The sequence below is a fragment of the Stylophora pistillata genome, chromosome 1 (assembly GCF_964205215.1).
Source record: "Stylophora pistillata chromosome 1, jaStyPist1.2, whole genome shotgun sequence".
NCBI lineage: Eukaryota > Metazoa > Cnidaria > Anthozoa > Scleractinia > Pocilloporidae > Stylophora > Stylophora pistillata.
The window spans coordinates 50,447,906-50,469,794 of record NC_142519.1 but is presented as its reverse complement, the minus strand read 5'-3'; the positions used below and the strand labels follow the sequence as shown (position 1 = coordinate 50,469,794).

General features: G+C 38.4%; 1 pseudogene across 1 annotated transcript in view; it reads left to right on the top strand.

The window, feature by feature from the left end:
• Positions 1-21,889, top strand: part of LOC148742938 (delta-1-pyrroline-5-carboxylate synthase-like) — a 595,352-nt pseudogene that overhangs the window by 369,638 nt on the left and 203,825 nt on the right. The window lies entirely within an intron of this gene.

Genomic DNA, 21,889 nt, shown 5'->3' with positions numbered 1-21,889 from the left:
TTGTTTGTCCTTTTCAACATTTTTTTGTTTAAATTGGGCTAGATAAACTAAACTAGGAATGGGTTTAAAATACCATTAAAAAGTGTCATTAAGTCTCCTTATATCGTTGCTTAGCTTTTCTCGATCTCTGGAGAAAAGGGGAAGTTGCATTTTTCCTCCTTAGAAGGGTTTATCTTCTACTCTGCCAAAGATGTGGGACTGAGCATTTCTTGAAACTACGGAAAATATCTGCACGCTTGATACATTTAGAAAGTTATGGTCTATGATGTGTTGTCCGTGATGTTGTACACCAGTTATGTCTAAGGCTTGATTTGTACTAGCTCTAATAATTTAGGTCATAAATTATAATCACATTGCCATCGGCTTCTGTCTTACGTAGATATTACTAAAAGACTATGGAGTGCCCTAAGAAAATAAATAGTTACTGTTGCGAGAGGGCTAAGATTTATCTATTTTCGCAAGGGAAAGGAGAAAAACAAGGAACTGGGAAAAACAGTTACCCCTGGTGTCGGATTGAGATAAGAGTACCGAGTACTCCACTTGGTTCTTCTACTATTATGAATAAGGAGATTGTATGGTCATATCTGGGAAAACCTATCAGATATTAACGCCTGAGAGTGTTATGTACAGGTGCGTCCACTCGGAGCAGGCATTGAAAACTCCAGGTGTAACTCCTTCATTTGGTTTCTATACAAGTAACGAAACTGACAAAGCTGAAGAGGTAATCATAGTTCTCTGAGCGCGGTTTATGTCACTGTGTTCTTTTGAGCATCATTTTTTAATTTGGTCAGAAAAAATTTAACTAGGAATGGCTGGACCTGGAGTTTTGAGGAGTAGAGCTCTGACATGATCTTTTCGAATGGCCGAGTTTCTGCAGTTCAGCAATTCCACTAAAAAGCTCATAAGAATGGAAGATTATGCTACTATCTTTATTGGCAAGCCCTGGATAAGTTATGGTAGTTGATTTCCTTTAAAAAAAGAAAAAAGGGGGGGATGACATAACATTTTCTGATAAAAACTTGAGTTCAACTTGTTATGTACATGGATAGATATGATACTTGTACACGTAACATTCGCGAATGTTATGGTTGCGTTTGGTAGGGATGTCCTAGATGCTTTCCAGATCGCGGTTAAGTTTGGTGAACATTCCGATCGCATCATAGGAGAACTTTAGGAACTCACCCATGGTAAGAATTCACGCGGTGTTGTACTTTCCCAAAGAACAAAGACTCTAGAAACGTTTTGCTAATTGTGTCAACACCTGGCTGAAAATTAATCAAGAGGCTAGTCGTTGACCATCGTGGGTGACAATGCGAGAATTCAAGGCCCGGTATGTGCGAGAGTATAAGAAGCGGGAGAAAATCAAGTTAGTTTCTGAGCAGATTCAGAAGAACCCAGGTCGTAAAACGGTGGCTTTACTGATGTTAAACTCCTTCTGGGGCAAGTTTGGGGAACGCCTTAACAAATCCACAACCCAACAGATCACAGCTCCACACGAACTGCTTCAACCAGTCAACAACCCTCTCCTGAACATACTGTGTGTTCCTATTTCGTCTTAGCTATCGGCGATAAAGGAAGAGAAGCAAAAGGATACGGAGACCTAAGAACATTGTGCAGATCACTTGGTAAATATGACAAGGCCTGAGAGTTTCAGGAGGAAGTACTCTCAATCAGAATAGAAATCGGCGAAAAAAAGGGAAGCGGGAAGCCACGGAAACTTACTGAGCTATGGGATCGTGCTTATAAATGTCTGGGACGAAATTAAGCGCCCTCTTGCAGATGAGAGACGCAATGTAGATGCAGCCACGCTTTTTCAGAGAAGCCTCCAGCAAAGAAGTCAAAACTGTGAAACTAGTCAAACAATACGGACTGCCGGGTCTTTAACAAGCTGATAGTGAACAGAGAGACTTTCATTTCGTATCCTTATGGATATGCACGAGTGAGTTTGGACGAAGATGTGGACATGAGCAATGTAGATACGTTAATGAATTAGTAAGATAAAGAAACAATGCTTCGATTTTATGTTTTCTCTTTTTTTAAAAAATCGTGCATGAGAGATTGAATTTTTACAGCTCGAACGACGTTCGAGTGTGCTAAGGAACGTGATATTCACGTTGCCATTGGTGGAATACACGTTTGACCATTTAGCTTCATTTTTGCCGGTGAACGTTTAATAATGAGGTTTATTAATTATGGGTTGATTGCTTATTTCACAACCTGAGTGGTTTCTTAGCTTGAATAATTTTCTTTGCTATTTGCTCCATCAAGGTCGTCTTGCCCGCCAAGTTGCTGACAGCTCTCACCATCTTGTCATCAGCAACAAACTTTTTTTATAAACTCTTAGCGTTGGCACAGACGATGTCATGTTGTTTGGCAATTCAATCCTACTTGTTAATGTCAGGATCTCCTTGAGTCAATCCCTTTTTTAAATTCGTTCCAGGTCCCTGATGTTGATGCCATTTCTTTTCTGAGGGACAGTCAGGGTTGAATTCTACGCCTAGAATTCAAGAAATATTCTTTGATCTCTTCTACGTAGAGATAGCCGAAAATCGATGTTACTTGTAAAAACGTCTCATGGGCCAAACAACACGTTCTTGAAGAGCATTCTCTTTAGGAGCATAAATAAATGCTGGCAATTGCAAATTCTCCAGTATTCCATTTATGCTTACTGACGTACGCTCTTCTGCTGTAGGACATCTTCTGCCCTTATAAGAGCTATCAGAGCTGTTTCCTGTTCTAGCTTCAAAAAAAACCTTTTTCCTCTAAAATCTAGAAAGGAAAATCTTCTACTTATCGCGCTTCACATCCGCCATTGTTTTCTGTGGTAATTTAATAAGTGACCAACTCTGACCACCTACTATGACTTTGACACATACTAAATCAGCTAGAAGCCCGGTGCGCTGGTGGACATGATTTGGTTTTCCTCCGATCAAATCATGATTTTTGTCCATCTGTGTACTAGGAAAGGAGAGTTCCAGCGATTAACACTCGATCAAACTCTCTTGCTAGAATAGGGCTAGAGAACTTGAGCTGGAGATATCGGAAATGTACTCCATTTTGAAAGGAAGTAGAATTTTACTTCCGATCGTTTTCGTGTGAATCTTGGCCATTTTATAACTGACGGTTAATATTATTCCACTTTTGTCACCACGTTTATTTTTTGATTGTTACCTATTGGCTGGATTTAAGAAAAAATTCGTACGTCTTAAGCATTGCATAATGTTCTTTCGCATTTACAACTTTCTTTTGCTGTTTCCGGGTCAAATATATGATTTTGCTGCAATCATTTTATGTTCTCTAGCTATCCCTTCAGATATATCATTGTCAACACTTTTGATATGGAACGCTCACTCCTAGAGGACCTATAGAAACAGCTTACGTAGAAAGTTTTTCAATCAATTTTTTACAATTATTATCCTATCAAGTTTAAGTAAATATGTAAAAATGGTTACACACTTACAGTTCGTGCAGCTTGATTAATGGATTAAATAAGCCACCACGCAACTTCGTAATCATGTTATTGAATAGCCATCTACAAAGGAATTGATTTTATTGAAAAAATGTTCATAATCACATGTAAATAATAAATAATGACTACGATCAGTCTTATTGGGTTATTTTGACTCTCTAAGCCACTATACCCAAAATTAACTCCTCAGAGTTCTTACTAGCAACTACGACCAAATAACATCTCTAAATTTAAAAATCGCCTCAGTCACATTTGGTAAATAATTTGTGAGTGGTGTCAGAAAAGAAATATAAACCAACACGATCCTTAAAAATTAAACTTGAACTTGTTATGTGATTCTTTACATAAATTTCAACTCCTTGTTGTCATCGAAGACCCCAGGTGGTAGCTTCTCTATCCGATTTTCTTCCAAGCTCCTGTAGAAAAAAATGTACCGTAAGTTAATTGAGGTTAATCGAATTAAGTTTCATAAAAATTGTGCATATTTTGCAGTATATCGATGGGCGAATAAAAGGCTACTTCACTTAGCGATTAGTCATCAACCACACAGCAAATTTTGAAAAAGCACACCGCTCAGGCTGTTGTGAATCAATCTTGATTACTTTAATGGTCATTCGCACACAACAATTCTAGCAATTACAATGGCATTACACTTCTAGAATCTCCATTTTACTGCTCGGAACATCAGCTTTTCAATGTACAGTGTGTCAACTCTCATCAATGTGTGGAAGTGTGTGTGTGTGCATGTGTGTGTGTGTGTGTGTGTCTGTGCGTGAGTGTGTGTCTGTGTGTGTGTTTTAGAGGTTGTTCTTCCATAGAATTAGTTCCTATTAAGGGTTCTATATCAAGTAGTGTGGACAATGACATTAGGAAAATTTCTATTCACTCTTCTCCAGTTAGGCTTTTGTTCAGGTTTCTTCAATTCTCTCTTAGACAGCTGCCCTAATCTGATGATCACTTCATTTTATTAAGGACTCCACTGTTGTACTTAATATATTTGTCCTTGTCTCGAGCTTTAGTCAGTTGTGACGTAGCATTGGGATCGTTAGCCTTCCTATGTTACCTGCTGCGCCAATTTTTAAGAGTGTGATATTCATGACTTAAGTGGGAGCATGTGGAATTGTTAATTTATAGTTAATAATGTACAGGCTTTGCAGGTTGAATAATCCATCAAATGAATCATTGGGTAGCTTCTTGATGTTGTTTTTGCCTAACCATCTATGATTGTGTTCGTCCAAAGATTAGGCAGGAAAACAAACATAGTTAAATAGCTACAGATAAGCCGGTATTTACGTGGACATTAAACGTTTTGTTTGCTGTTTGTTTTGTTGTTTTTCCCTACAGGATGGCGGGGGGGGGGAGAGTTCCTCCTTGCATGGCTGATATAGATAAGATATCGATAAGATTTAGCTATAGACAAGATAAGATTTAGCTAAAAGCGTGCACGAGGGCCGTTACTCGAGTTTGAAAATTATGGCCTTGAGAGCAACGACTCGAAGAACGTTTGGAGTCGATGTCATTTAAAATTGAGTGATTTTTCCACATGTGTGAGTCTTTCTACTTATCGGGTTTTTTTCAAGTGTTACTGTAAAGAAAACCTTGCTTTCAGCTACCGCAAAATCTACCGTATCAGCTACCGTCCATGACAGTACAGGCATAAATGGGGTGAGTTTGGCCATCTATTAAACAAACATAGTGACTTACCTATTTTATTGTATTTTTCGAAACAGACTTCGGTAGGAAACATTTAAAGAAGGTTTTAAAAAAAGGTCTGGATTCCTTGAAGAACATCTCAATAGTCGATTTGAAATTAAAGTCAGAATGCTAGAGCTTTTTTCTTGCTGTTGTTAGGCACTGCTACTCATTAACATCTATTTTATCGTGCAAATACTTTGAAAATGGCGAGAAACTAAGCACTTTGTGGGCAAACTACAAAAAAAAATTAAATTAAAAAATTAAAAAAAAAAATAAGCATACCCTTAAGTCTTCAATTTTTACTTACAGGAGAGTCAACTTGGTGTTATCCTTGAATACTGCACGTGGTAGCTCTGCTATTTGATTGTCGCGTAATAGTCTGTGACAAGGATTTTAACCTAGATTTCAGGCCTGTTTATATTTAGCATACCCGTTTCGTTGGATCAGTTTATAACTGAAAAAATACAAGACCCAGCTTGGAAGCAGCTCGGGAAGTAGAACTAGAGTTGTTGGGAATATATTTCTTAAAATAAAAGAACTCTCCGAAAGGTTGATTTTTTGCAAGTGCATTGGTTGCATGCAAAAAGTCCATATCTATTACTTGCTTCAATTGACTGCAGGTAAAGAAAAGAAACAACAGCAAGGTAGGTAAATTGTCTTCATCTAACCAGTCTTGGCATAAATGGAGGTCTCGATATGGTGACGGCTTTTACGACTCACTGTTAGAATCTTGGCCATTTTATAACTGACGGTTAATATTATTCCACTTTTGTCACCACGTTTATTTTTAAGGTTAACTTTTTATGCCAATATCGGTAAAAATTTGTCAAGTTTAAAGCCTAGGAGCTAAATCTTTGGCCGTTTTATGGCTATCAGTTAACCCTGTTGAGACCCTAATAAATATCATGATGGGATATGAAACAGTTGGGATTGGATTTCTGGAAATATTCAGAAATGTGAATTGTGAATTATAGGAATCCGTCAAATTCTCCTCGCATCACTACCTTTTTTTTAAAGGCGAACAAAAGTGTCATCAACATGTTTTTAAACTCTATAAAGCTCGCTAAAATAAGCCAATAAGAATCCTTGTGAAAATAGTTCAAATAATATCATTGGTCGAATAAGACCAAAGCTATCAAAAGTGTCAAACCATCAATTGAAAGTTTAGAATCTGCAATAGTTCACAAACTGTAATAGTTTGGCGCGTCCAAATTTACACTTTTTGAAATATTCTTTGAGTTATAATACAGAATCTGAAAGTGAAATTTTTTCCTGCTATTTTTCACATGAAAATTGGATATCAAACTGCTCAAGGCATGTGTTTTATATATAAGGAACAGCCGAATTCACAGGAACATTAAGATTACTCGGGGTGACAGCGCCCTAAAACTCGGTTGCTTTTGCTCACTCACTCCAAAGTTGGAAGATTTAATTTCTGAGGTTTGTTTCAATACAATGACCTCAGATCGTCGTGATGAGCTGGCTGCGATGGACCACAGCATGATCGCAGTCACTCTGACACCGTCATTATTTGTGTAGTTTTTAACAGTTATGCCAATTTTTTACATGTTTCATGACTCGTGTTTTGTTCTGCTTTGTTTTTGAACACGAAACTATATGTACTACAAGAGTTTTAGCTGTGTTTCAGTTTTATTTCTGTACGTAAGACTACAATCTAACCGAGCATGAAAACCTTCCAAAGTTGGACAGTCCCTTTTGTTTTTCGTCTCTGCTCTCGTTATAAAAGCGTCAATTACGATGCTTTGCATTGTTACAAAATGTTTGTTTGGTTGCTACTGGCTGGCTTGCTTGATCCGAAATTTCACTTTCCATTAACAAAAAATAAGCTAGGTAGAAGGCCGGGAAATGGTCGGACATTATACAAATTGGCAGATGGCGTGATGGCTTTAGCTCAGCCTCGTGTTTTGTACTCTGACAAAACACGCTCTTTCGACCAATGGCAGTGCGCGCCATATCCGAACTATATAATAGGACAAAAAAGTAACGATAATAGCAAACATAAACCCATAAATGTGTTACTTACAGCTGGGCCAACTCGGTGTTGTTAGTGAAGACTCCGGGCGGTAGCTCTTTTATTTCGTTGTCATACAAGTTCCTACGAAAAGATATACCCTGGATCTAATGTCTGTTCTGGGTTAGTAAAAATCAATTCTCAGATTCAGTAAGTTAATTTTACAGTAACCGAGGACATTCTCGCGCGCTCATTGGTTGAGAGCCATTTTCAATAAGTTTATAGATGATAAATGACGTATCATGTCACGCAATGTGTCGGACACGCACGCGCGTGATTTTCCGAAAACTTGAAATCAAAATTTATTGGATCCAAAGTTTGTATTTCCTGCCCTTGAGAATAATAACTCCCCCAGCCTATCGAGCCTGATTATGGTTGCTTAACTAATAAAGTTGAGAGACTGCCAAGAATGTAAGGTTTAATTGACCAAAGTTTTTAAACCAGTCAGAGTCAACTTGTAATGAAATTTAACAGAGACCCAGTTAATAAGTGGATGACGATTACAAATATTTATGTGATTGTTCTCATCAGCATAGCTGTTTTGATTCTTGCAGCTCCCTTGTGTTCAGTCCATTTTTTGAGAAAAGTCTAACCAGTCAGCATATCTATTCATTGTACGCAAAAAGTCCAAATCAATTATTTTTTTATCATGATTGTTTGTGTTACGGGAAAAACCCCATGAAAAGTGTTTCTATGACTTATTTTGAAACTCAGTGAGATAAAAAACGTTTGAAATCGCATTTCTGTGCAAATACAAAAGCGTGATTTGAAGGTTAATCATAATTCATGGGATCCAAAGTTAGTTTTTATCTCCTGCCCTTGAGAATAAATAATAAGTCCCCCAGCCTATCGAGCCCGATTATTCTGGTAGAGATCTTTTTTTAAATGTTATAGTTGAGAGGATGCCAAGAATTTCAGGTTTGATCTAAGTTTTTAAAACCAATCAGAGTCAACTTGCGATGAAATTACAAGATGCCCTAAGTGAGTCATGTAGTCATGGAACAGACAGCCAATCAGTAAGTGTGGATTATTATTATTACTAATCTTTATGCGTGCGACTTTTCACAGCAGCATAACTTTTTTGATTGTTGCATTCAGTCTGTCGTTTCTTTAAAGTCTTGCCAGTCGAGTTTCGAATGAAGTAAGACGATTGAACACGGGATGTTGTAAACCAGTTATGTCTAAGGCTTGACTTGTATTAGTTCTTATTTTAAGTTACAAATTATAGTCACAACACCACTAGTTGACTAGTTAACACCAGTTGGTAGTAGCACCCAATCAATACCTAGTCCAAACTCCGCAGAAATATATATTTAACAAACATGTGTTACATACAGGTAAGTCAACTTGGAGTTGTTACTGAAGACTCCAGGTGGTAGCTCCGTGATTTGGTTTCTATTCAAGTTCCTACGAAATGGACATAACTGAGTTTAAGATCTCTCCTAAATGGGTTATTATGAATCCGAAAGTGCGTCTACGTTATTGTGTCCTTTTGAAGGACTTTTTGAAGGGGACTTTATTAAGGGACTTATAACAATTTTTAAATGTTATCTTTTTGTACCTCTAGGAACCGGTTAATATTTTTGACTTGGTTTATAGTAATAAAAAAATATGATATTTAAAAAGTGTTATAAGTCCCTTAATAAACACAAAAACTATAATGGAAAATTAGTAAATTCATAACATTTTTAACACACTGAAATGTTAAAAGAAGGAAACTTTATTCGAAATAAAAAATAATCCCAAACTTGTTTTTACATTTCTCATCGCGTGGCACGTTGGGAACGACGCAAAGTTTAGAGGGTCGAAAGATGAATTTTCTCTTTTCAGGCTTTTTTTCGGCAGTTGCTAAAAGTTTTAGCACACCTTCTAGCAATAAAGCTTTATCTGATGGTCAATGCCGGCGATCAAATCAAAGTTACCTTGTTACAAATTATATGAGTCCCTTTCACTAGGAAGAAGAACCCTCTCAACTGCACCTCGCTTCCATCGTGTTGGAGGATACATCCTGGATACATCCTGGATACATCCTGGATACATCCGAGGGCGGTACTCAAGACAGAAGGCACAGTTTATCCCAATACGGACCGCCCTATGCTGGTCAATAACATTTTCAGCTCTCTAATGCATCAAAAAATGATAGCCATAAGAACCCGAATGATTTAGGGCTACCATTAGGAGTTTAATTACGGGAAAATCCTCTATTAACTTAGCGAGTGGATGATATAGAAAACAGATGTTATCCAAATTAAAGAAAAAGCTTTTACCGAAATGTTTTTATTTGTAGAGGTAACTTTAAAGGCTTCCTAGCAAACTTTGAAACATTTTTTAATACGTAACTGTCCTGATGTGACACCTTTCAATTAAGGAGGAAAAAGGCGTACGCTTTTGAATAAACAACAGTACTGGTATGACAAACACGCACGAGTTCAATGACTAAACGATCTTCTCGTAAAGAAAACAAAAAGAAAAACACTCGTAGATCTTACGAAAAGTATTGTTTACTTCCAACGACGATTAATCTTCGAAGATTTACCTCTGTTCCGTTTTAAAATGTCACGGAAAGTCAAATTGTAAGTGATGCAAATGTGTGCCTTGGAGTTGTCGGTCTGCTTATTTGTTTTCTGTAATGGTGTGTGTAAATCGGTTTTTCTTCCATCGAAGAGCTGAAGTCAATGAGACTCTTTCCAGCTAGACACAAGGGAAATTCATGCGAAAACTCGAAATTGTTCAAATTCAGGTTATCAGTCGTCCCTATAATAGTATTCATCTCTAAATAAGGTTCATTTATCAAATAATTCGGTGTTTCGCCAAAAAATGACGAGAATCATTTTGGTGGCCAGATACGATGAAATCGAGCTGCCAGGTAGTAATAACGTTTACCGAATACAGTTATGAACGCTTGCCGCAGCTACAGGTGCAGCCTTGTACCAGGTTTGAGAACAAGGCCATAAATTGCTTTTTCCTTCGAACTGTAATTTCCGATATGTCAAGACCAAAGGATTCGCAGATACTCCGTAACATAGGTACAAAAAAGGAGCCAAGCTAAGAGTTCAACACTAACTCAGATGTTGTAGGAGTCATATATGATTAAATGTGAATGCTGAATTCTCACTTCAGACAAAACCTTGTCACTAAGTACACTCTGAAGGTCTATTCCCGGAGTCTCGTTCTCACTATCAGGCTGATCTACCTCGACACTTCGCTTAGAAGCAAGGCGGCAAAAGTAACTGCTAATTTGCTGGTTTGTGAGAAAATTCCCATAGCTAAATAGTCTCTCCCCGTTGCTATCTTTTACATTCCTCGTGGCTTTAGAGACTTCATCAGTCGGGTCGGCTGTCTTCCCTGTTCTCTCTCCAATTTAAAACTTGGAATTGAGGTACTGCTTTTGATTGTCAGTAACCTTTGTACTACGGGACTGTGTCGATTTCAGTGCCAATCCCATCGGAAGAGTAGTGGGCACAGTTGATAGTGATGGTTTACTACCTTCTAGGACCGTTGGGCATTTACTAGCGCCACATTCCAGATTAGTCACGTATTCTATCAGGGCCCTGTCAAAGAGCGTTTCATACTCTAGAACACGCTTGTGCTTTCCATAGCCCAAGTGTTGAACCAGCGATGAATGCCGTATAAACGTCTTTACACATTCCTCTCCTACGCATATAAATAATGGACAATTGTTAGCAACATCAACATAAACGCCTGACTCATCTGAAGAGTCATCTACACAATCGGAGTTGCCTTCTATATCAGTTGCGGAGGTTCGGCCACCTATTCGTCTGGGTACTACTGGAACAAAGCTTGTGATAGTCTCGCTGGTCGAGGGCCTGATCTCCATCGTCGGAAGTTCCGATTGTTCAGGAATATCGCAGTTTGACCAGGGAATACTTTTTCCGAGACCAATGTCGTAGGCTCTCCACGTTCTTATCCCTTCCTGGCCGTAGCAAAGGTTTCTGACAAAACTCACTTTCTCCCACTTGAAACTCTTAATGGATGGAGCATTGGGAGGACTGCACACCTTCACAATTACGCCGCGCACACTCCTGGAAGACTCCATAACTTCTTTCATCAGTGTAGCAATTTCAATGTCGTGTCCAGAACTCAGATATTTCGCCATGTGTGACTTTATAGTGTCTGCCTTGCGATCGCAAGCGCCCTTTCCTCGACTCCCTGTGGCTCAGAAAAGTCAATCCGGGAGATCTGAAGGTCATGACGTTTGGCAATCTGAGGAGCTGTAATCAAAGTCTGCGCACAATGATAACATCCAGCGTTGTAGCCTCGAATATAGATGGTCTGTAGTTCTGGCATAATAGTATTCAGTTGAATAAAGACGTCATCAAGTATGGCTGACACCGAGCTACTGTCTTGGGCGGTAGCACTCTCAAACACATGAACGAATGTCATCATCTCCATTTCTCCGCTGTTGCATTTAATTGCCACTGCTATATGCCACGATATCTTTTACCAAACCAATCCGACTGGCTTTCCCGAAACTTACGTGGAGGATATTTCATCACCCATTCAAATACTAGAAAAATGAACGGGGCGCTGAGGCCGCTCATGATGTCCAGTCTGCATTCTTTCTGATTTGTAGACCGCAATAAATGGGTTTCCAGCTTTCAATACTCTGTTTGGCTTGGGAAATAACAAAAGACAGTTGTTCTTTTTCATTGTCCGAGCATTCAGCCCTTTCTAAGCCTTCCTCAATCTCCCTCATGACAAACGAGACAAGCAAGCAGCAGTCACAGTTGTCACAATGGGCGTGGCCACAATTCACAGAATAATTTGGGTCGCCAGGATCACTCAGAGCGTATGCTCTACAGTGGTCAAGGACAGCGGAGCTTTTGAAAACATGAACCTGAGAATTAATTCACCATTTTCGAAATTCCTCGAACCGCTTTTCCATTTGCTCCATGTTGGGATAAGATTGTAGCACACAGCACGTGGAGGTGTCTCGCCACCAGCCAGGTCCGAGTTCACGCCAGTGGTGTGGGCAGATTGTGTCTAAGCTTTGCTTCTCGTCCTGGCGGAAAACACCCACTCTAGCAAGTATAATTTCACTTTCCGTTTTTCACTACAGAAAATAACCAGTGAGAACAATGATTCGAAATATCCTTTGAGCAATTGCGTAAAGTAACAATTTCAAGGCTCTTTCTTTTATCTAACCTATCAAACGAGCAGTCTTTTCCAGTTATTCTCTGAAAGGAGCATGACAATTGATGAATCAACGTTTCTGGAAATATGAAAGTCATATATTTGAACTGCGGTTAAAGAACGGGTATGAGAATGATCTTCGCAGTAACGAACACTACTGAAGCAGTAGTGAAAATGAGGGCTGTAAAAAATTCTGACCTCTATGGGGTACGAACCCATGACCTCTGCGATACTGGTGCAGTGCTACGCCAACTGGGCTAACTAGCCAACTGGGAGCTGGTCATTAGGTTGGTTCGTAATAAACCCATGAAGTGCTGAATCAACTGCTTGAGTGGTGTTTGTTACTGCAAAGATCGCTCTCATACTCGTTCTTTGACCACAGTTCAAATATATGACTTTCATATATTCACAAACGTTGATGATGTTTGATGATTGTTTTTCTGCTCCACGAGAATACTAGTGTATAGCTTATTTTCCTGAACATTTTTCTATATTTTTCCAAGGCACACGGACGCAGCACTTGCCAAGCGTTTTCTCACAGAATAACTTATGGTGAATGCCATGAAAACATGATGTTTGTCGATTGTTTCCCTACTCCACAAAAACGCGAGTGTATGGCTCACCCGATAGTTTTTTTATAGTTTTCTTAAGGGTGCGAGCGCTGCATTTGCCAAGCGTTTTCTCATAGAATTACTAACGACCGTGATTAGGCCATGAAGACATGTTCTTCTTCTATTGTTTTCCTGCCGTATTAAAACGCTCGTGAACAGCTTGCACTGTTTTCCTGTTCGATTTTCTGCAGTATTCATGAGCGCACGAGCGCTGCATCTTCCAACCTTAACCGATCAGCAATACATGTAAAAGGTAAAACGTAGGCAAATGCGTTTCAACGTAAAGTAATTGTTACCTAGCATTTGGATAATTTTGGTGCTGTCATTAAACACCCCGAAAAGTACCCCGATTTTCTGTGCAAAAAATCCTATGACGAAACAAGAGGCTAGGGTCGAAACTCCGCAGTTTAAATTGGGTTAGATAAACTAACGGGCTCTCTGCTCGTCGTGATCTTCATTACAAAGGAGGTGGGATAACCGTTAGAGAAAAGAACTGATGATAACTGCTTCTTTTTCTCGGAGATGATTGACGGTTTTGTCAAAGGCGCTTCGCCCGGTTATGCAATACCGCTTTCCACTGATCAAGGGTGGTGTGAATCATATGCTAAGTACCGATCAGTGTGAGTAGATGTTCTGTAGACACTGCATGGTGTTCAGGGGCCTCTCTGGTTCCTTTGTAACTGACGTGTCAACAAAGAATATCCTAGAGTGAGTCTGTTATTTGTTCTTCTGACCATTTTTTAGTTTAAATTGAGTGAAATAAACTAAAGTTCGATGGGTTTAAAATACCATGTAAGAAGTGTTGTGAATTCCCCTTATATTGTTGCTTAGCTTTTCCCTCTGGAGAAAAGGGGAAGTTGCATTTTTCCTCCCCAGGATGGCTTATCTTCTACCCTGCCAAAGATTTCGGACGGAGCATTTCTTAAAACTACTGAAAATATCTGCACGCTTGATACATTTAAAAAGTTATGGTCTATGATGTGTTGCAGGTGATGTTGTAAACCAGTTATGTCTAAAGGCTTGATTTGTACCAGCTCTAGTAATTTAGGTCATATATAAATTGTAATCACGTCCCCATCGGCTTTTGTCTCACGCAGATATTACTAAAGGACTATGGAGTGTCCGAAGAAAATAAATACTTACTGGGGCGAGGGGGCTGAAATTTATCTATTTTCGCCAGGGACAAGAGCAAAACAAGGAACTGGGAAAAACAGTTACCCATGCTCCCGGACTGAGAAGAGAGTACTGTAGTACTGTTATCATCATTCAAAACGTTTTATGAAGTCCCTCGGAGCTCGAAGAAACATTTCTTAAATCATTTTTTCGAATGACCCATTTCTTCAATACAGCATGCGCGTATCTTGTATAACAAGAAATCTGAATCGACTGTTTTTTGTTCTGATTACTTTTGTTAGGGGAAAAGCGACATGAAAGGTAATGCGCTAATTTTTTTGAAACCTAGTAGGATTAGTTACGATTGGTAAAATACAAAACCGTGATTTTAAGAATAAGGTCACGTAAATTTGTCCTCATGAACAATATTTTATCTGTATTGGGATTGATGCTATTACTTTGGACTGGGTGATCATATGGGTTGAATTGATTTGATTAATATAGCGAAAATTGTGTTCCTCCGACCCCTTTATTCTCAAGTAGTGGGATTGATAATAATAAGAAAGGGATTTCGAACCTCGCCAATAAGACGTGTGGTAGGATTTGTATTAGTCGCTTAAAAATGTGTGTCGTGAAGCAGACAACAGATGCTTTTTTACTTGCAACTGTTGCCAAATAAATCACGTAGTTTATTGATTGTGCCATAATTGAATTTTTCTTTCTTAGATTGCTTTATTGTTACCAGTCATGAAGATGCGCTCGCAATTGCATACGAAGTAGATGCCTTAAGTTAAGTGCGACTATCTGTAACTTTCGAACTTTCGTGGGCCACTTCATTTCACCGATTTGGCTGAAATTTGGCATGAAGTCTTGTTTTAGGGTCCTTATTGCGTAAAACGGCTGTGAATGGCTGAATACATGATATCTTCTATAGGTTAACCGATCAGTAAAACGCCGAAAAACGCATTTCAACGAGTTTAATCGAATTCAACATCACGGAAAAATGTTGAATTTACGGTCTGTTCTAAATTAATATTTCAGGTTCAGAGTCAGTTTATGGTTAAAATAGTGAGTGTCAACGGTTAACATAGAACAGAAACCCAAAGGAGTTTACAAGGTAGCAGTGTTTTAGCGACATAATCGTTTCCAAAACTATATTGACTCTTGCCATACGTTTATATTCAACCTTGCCAATCGTACCGGTTTTTACCAGTCTTCGTGTCGTGTGATACCAGAACAAGATGTTGTGAACCAGTTTTCCCTGGGGTAGCTTTTTACTCGCCCTACAGGTTTATTTCCTAAAGCTTTGTAGTGTCGTCAATGTTCTGTGAGTCAAAAAGATACTAAAGGGCTGTGATAGGGGTAAACAGGTGAGCAGGTGTCTGGGATTTGTTTATATGTGTACTGGGAAAGGGGAATTCCAGCGGTTAGCACTAGGTCAAACACTCTAACCAGAAAAGGGCTAAATAACTTGAGCCGAAGCTAATGGAACTAGCTATACTCCATTCGGAAAGAAAGTAACTTTTTACTTTCGTTCGTTGTCAAAATGTGAGATTTTTACAAACAACTCGGGGCTATGCACTTTTTAGGTTATTTATCATCTCATATTCGATTTGCTCTCGTACAATAATTGTTAACTAGCACTTGGATAATTTTTGGTGCTGTCATAAAACACCCCATAAGGTACTCCCTTTATCTGTGTGAAAAATCGATAACAAAACAAGAGGCTAGAGTCCTAACTCCGTACAAGTATGTATTAATCAAATATGTGTTAAAGTATCCACAACATTCGGATTTTGAGAAACTTCCTAGAATGCCAAACTGAGGGATAAAAATTGACTTGAACGAAAACTAAAAAACAGTAAACAGCTCCATAAAAACAGAACAACAAAGGATGCTCGGGAAAAATTGACCACGTCAATTTTCAATGGCAAGGTTAAAGTTCTTTGACCTGATTGACTAACTTGTAAAATCATGTGTGCTGCTCGTGAATACAAAAAGAATACAACAGGGAAGACGAAAATTGTAATTTAAAAGTCAAAAAAGGAAAGACATTTTCTACAATCTGATTGTTACCCCACCCCCACAGGAAGATTTTCTCTGGATTTGAGAAAAAAGTCGTACATCTTAAGCATTGTTACATTACGTAACATTCTCTCGTATTTACAATTTTTCTCCGCACTTTTGGAAAGGGACACTAACTAGCAGAGGACCTAACAAATAACAATAACTTGAACTCCTTACACAAAACTTTCCAGGAAAAAATAAATAGGAACTTGGTCAAGGGGGCTGAGATTTTCGCACCGGAAAAGAGCAAAGCCAAGAAATGAGGAGAACAGCTACCCCTGGTGTCTGACTGAGAAAAGTATACTGTAGCATGTCTACACATGCTTTGAAAGCGTTCATAAAGTCCCTTGGAGTTCGAAGAAACAGTTCTTAAAGCATCTTGTTGAATGGCCTATTTTCTTGCAGTTCAGGATATATATTCATTGTATGCAAAAAGTCCAAATCCATCATTATCTCTCATGATTGCTTGTCTTAAGGGAAACACCCCATAAAAGGTGTTCCTTTAACTTGTTTTGAAACTTAGTGGGATTATTAGGATTGATATAACATTTCTGTTAAAGTATCCTATGTATCCTAAAGAATCCATCAAATTTTAACTTATGATGTCTCACTTACAGTTCAGTCAACTCGGAGTTGTTATTGAAGACTCCAGCTGGTAGCTTCTTGATTTGATTTCCATTTAAGTCCCTAAGAAATGAACAAAACTGAACCTAAGATCGCTCCTTAGTGGATAATCATGATTCCTACAGTGAATCTATGTTATTTGCCCTTTCGATCATTTTTTTTGTTCGTTTGTTTAAATTGGGTTACATAAACTAACGGGCTCTCTGCTCACGGGAGAGTTTCTTATTATTATTATTATTTTTTTTTTTTGTTTGTTTTTTTGTCGCGACCTTCTGTACAAAGGAGGAGGGATAGCTATTGGAAACAAGAACTGGTGATAAATGTTCCTTTTCCTCGGAGATCACTGACGGCTTTATCACAAGCCACCTCGCCCGGTCAGACAATACCGGGCTCCACTGATCAAGCGTGGTGTGAATCATACGCAAAGTACTAGTCAGTGTGATTTGGTTTTGACACTGCATGGTGTTCAGGCGTCTGTCGGATTCCTTCCTAACTGACATTTCAAGAAAGGCGACCTCAGAGTGAGTCTATGTTGTCTGTCCTTTTTAACATTTTTTTGTTTTAATTGGGTTAGATAAACTAAACTATCAATGGGTTTAAAATACCATTTTAAAAATGTCATAAAGTCCCATTATATTGTTGCTTAGCTTTTCCCTCTGGAGAAAAGGGGAAGTTGCATTTTTCCTCCTTAGGATGACTTATCTTCTACTCTGCCAAAGATGTATGGCTGAGCATTTCTTAAAACCTCGAAAATATCTGCACGTTTGATACGTTTAGAAAGTTATGGTCTATGATGTGTTGTAGGTGATGTTGTAAACCAGTTGTCTAAGGCTTGATTTGTACTAGCTCTAATAATTTAGGTCATTAATTATAAACACATCGTCATCGACTTCTGTCTCACGCAGATATTACTAAAGGACTATGGAGTTTCCTAAGAAAATAAATAGGCACTGGGGTGAGGTGGCTGAGATTTATCTATTTTCGCAAGGGACAAGAGCAAAACAAGGAATTGGGAAAAACAGTTACCCCTGGTCTCGGAGTGAGAAGAGAGTACTGTGGTACTCTTATCATCATTTAAAACGTTTTATGAAGTCCCTCGGAGCTCGAAGAAACAATTCTTAAATCATTTTTTCCAATGACCCATTTCCTTCAGTACAGCATGCCCATACCCATACCCATACCAAGAAATTGAAATTGACTATTTTTTGTTGTGATTGCTTTTGTTAGGGAAAAAACGACATGAAAGGTGATCCGCTAACTTGTTTTGAAACTTAGTAGGATTAGTTACGATTGGTGAAATACAAAGCCGTGATTTTAAGATTAGGGTCAATTTGTCCTTCTCAACAATTTTTTTTTTATTGGGACTGATATTATCACCTTGGACTGGGTGGTCATATGGGTTGAATAAATTTGATTAATTTAACGGAATTGTGTTCCTCCAACCCCTTTTTCTTTTTAAAGTAGTGGAATTGATAACAGTGAGAATGGGATTTCGAACCCTGCCAATCAAGCGTGTGACAGGATCTGTATTGGTCGCGTGAAAATGTGTCGTGAAGCAGACAATAGATGTTTTCTTTTTATTTGCAACTCTTGCAGCGTGCTGGATTGACCAAATAAATCACCACTCAGTTTTTTGATTGTGTTAGTATTGAAAAAAATTTCCAACATTACTTCACCTTTACCAGTCATAAAGATGTGTTCGCAAATGCAAACGAAGTAGGTTCCCTAAGAGGGCGGAATTGGTCACCAGCGATAGTTAAGAAATCTTATTTTAATTCACCTGTAACTAATGAAAAAAGATAATCGCCTCTGATTAACTCGCGCACTCTAAAAATCATTCCACTCTCTGTTAATCGCGTATTATCGCTTTTGAAGACCCCTGAGCTTAAAAACTCTTAAATTAACTTTCGTTTTCGTCAATTAGTTTATAAATGACTTATTAAATGCACTTCATTAAATATTTGAAGGAGAATGAACACAATATTCCCGTTTGACCAAAAAATAAGACTGAATGTTTGTCTCTTATTCTTTTTTTTCCTTGAAGCTCACAGTTTCCCTCAAGCCTCGCTCTCTCTTCATTTTGCAGAACAGATAACGGACAAATATTGAAGCATTTCTTCGAGGCAAACGGAAACTATTTATGACAAATGACTGATAATCGCTGTATTTTGAAAGAATTCAGGTGGTAGCTCCTTCATCAAGATGTCTCAAGTCTGTGGATGGTGGATATATCCTAAATTTGGGTTAAACATCAATTTTATCAACCATGTATTTTTGTTGTCCCTCTTTCTGTCTGGTCAGAGAAAATTGAAAATTTTGCAATGTCTTTTCGAATGGCTGACTCCAGTTGATAGCTCCTCTATTTGGTTGTCATCCAAGTCACTACGAAAAGGATACATCCTTAACTAGATGTCTTTTCTGGTTTATTAAACTTAAGTTTTTTTTTAGCCCTAATGAGATTTAAAGAGACCAGAGCAGAGTTTCATTATCAAAGTTAAATAACGCTATTTCGCTTCCGAGTAATAATTATTTAATAATAATAATAATAATTCAATATTTACATTGCGCAAATTAACATGTGGATATGATCAAATGCACCTCACAACACTTTTCGGGGGACTTTGGCCGGACTGCATCAGCAGTTTACAAAGCAATCGAAGGAAACTTATTTGAAGATGCCCCCTCCCCCTCAATTCCCAGTAAACAGGCCAGACCACATCAAAGTAATCGCGTGAGTGGGTTCTTCAACATCCCCTGCCTAGCCAAATTAACTAATTAATAGATGCAGGAGACGGGACCTACGGTTAATTCGTCCTTATCCGAGAAGACTAGAATGTCTACCCATTTCTTGACATTAAAGAAAGGTAGCGCATTCTCCTCAGTTATTTTAAGACCTTGAGTTTTGGTCCGGTCGGAGCTCGAACCATCGACCTCGACCTCCCGCACAACAGTCCAGCTCTAACCAATTGAGCTAACTATTGAGCACAAAAGAACGATAAGCTGTTGTCGTCGACTTCGCCGAGTTAATTATTGTTTTTACATGATAATCTTTTAGCGATGTCTAGTTACTTTCTCGAATTTTGTCATAGTTTCGATCAATTGGTAAGAGGACTTCTTGCTTCGCGGTTGTCCTATTTTGTTAATCTCTTGTATGATTACAGACCGAATTGGGCTCCACTTGGTTCTTCTACTATTACCATAAGGAGATTGTATGGTCATATCTGGAAAAACCTATCAGACATTAACGCCTCAGTGTGTTATGTACAGGTGAGCTGTTATTGAAAACTGGAGATGGTAACTCCTTGATTTGGTTTCTATACAAGTAACGAAATTGGCAAAGCTGAAAGGGTAATCATACTTGTCAGAGTGCAGTTTATGTCACTGTGTTCTTTCAATTTGTGATTTTTCAATTTGGTCAGAAAAAATTTAATTAGGAATGGCTGGACCTGGGGTTCTTAGGGGTAGAGCTCTTAAATTATCTTTTCGAATGGCCGAGTTTCTGCAGATCAGCAATACCACTAAAAAGCTTACAAGAATGATAGATTACGCCATTATCTTCATTGGGAAGCACTGGATAAGTTATGGTAATTGACTTCCTGTAAAGGGGCGGGGAGGAATGGCATAATATTTTCTGAATAAAACTTGAGTTCAACTCGTTGTTTACATGGATAGATATGATACTTGTACAAGTACCATTCGCGAGTCTTATGGTTGCGTTTGGCAGGGATATCCTAGGTGCTTTCGAGATCGTGGTCAAATCTGTGAACATCCCGATCGCACCATAGGAGGACTTTGGGAACTTTCCCAAAGAACAAAAAGCCAAGAGACGTTTTGCCAATTGTGTCAACACCTGGTTGATAATTAATCAAGAGGCCGCTAGCCGTTGACCATCGTGGGTGACAATGCAAGAACTCAAGGCCCGGTATGTGCGAGAGTATAAGGAGCGGAAGAAAATGAAGTTAGTTTCTAACCAGATTCAGAAGAACCCAGGTCGTAAAACGGTGGCTTTATTGATGTTAAACTCCTTCTGGGGCAAGTTTGGGGAACGCCTCAAGAGATCCACAACCAAACAAATGACAACTCCACACGAACAGAGTACTGTAGTACTCTTATCACAATTTAAAACGTTTTATGAAGTCACTCGGAGCTCGAAAAAACAATTCTTAAATCATTTTTTTAAATGACCCATTTCCTTCAGTAAAGCATGCCCATACCTTGTATGCCAAGAAATCAACATCGACTATTTTTTGTTATGATTGCTTTTGTTAGGGAAAAAACGACATGAAAGGTGATCCGCTAACTTGTTTTGAAACTTAGTGGGATTAGTTACGATTGGTAAAATACAAAGCCGTGATTTTAATATTAAGGTCAATTTGTCCTTCTCAACAATTTTTTTTTTTATTGGGACTGATATTATCACCTTGAACTGGGTGATCGTATGGGTTGTATAAATTTGATTGATATAACGGAATTGTGTTCCTCCCATTTTTTTTTTTTTTTTGTTAAAGTAGTGGAATTGATAACAGTGAGAATGGGATTTCGAACCCTGCCAATCAAGCGTGTGACAAGATCTGTATTAGTCGCTTAAAAATGTGTCGTGAAGCAGACGATAGATGTTTTCTTTTTATTTGCAGCTCTTGTAGCGTGATGGATTGACCAAACAAATCACCACGCAGTTTCTTAATTGTGTTAGTATTGAAAAAAATTTTTTTTATAAAAAACTCAGGACTGTACAGTTGATGTTTATTTATCATCTCACATTAATTAGCACTTGAAATATTTTGATGCTGTTATTGAACACTCCAAAGATAGTCTCATTATCTACGTAAAAAATCCAATATCGAAAATAGAGACTAAAGTCCAAACTCCGCAGAAATATGTATTTAATAAACATGTGTTACATACATAACAGGCTTCATTTCCTTGTCAATGCCGCCGATCAAATGAAATTTCCCTAATTGGAAGTTATATTAGTCCACTCCACTAGAAAGAAGAACCATCCCAACTGTACCTCGTTTTCAACCTGTGGCTTTGTAGGTCACTTGGTAGTAGCGCTGAATTAGTATGTGGGAGACACGGGTTCGAGTCTCGCTCAAGCCTGAAGCATGTCCTGGCTTTAGATAA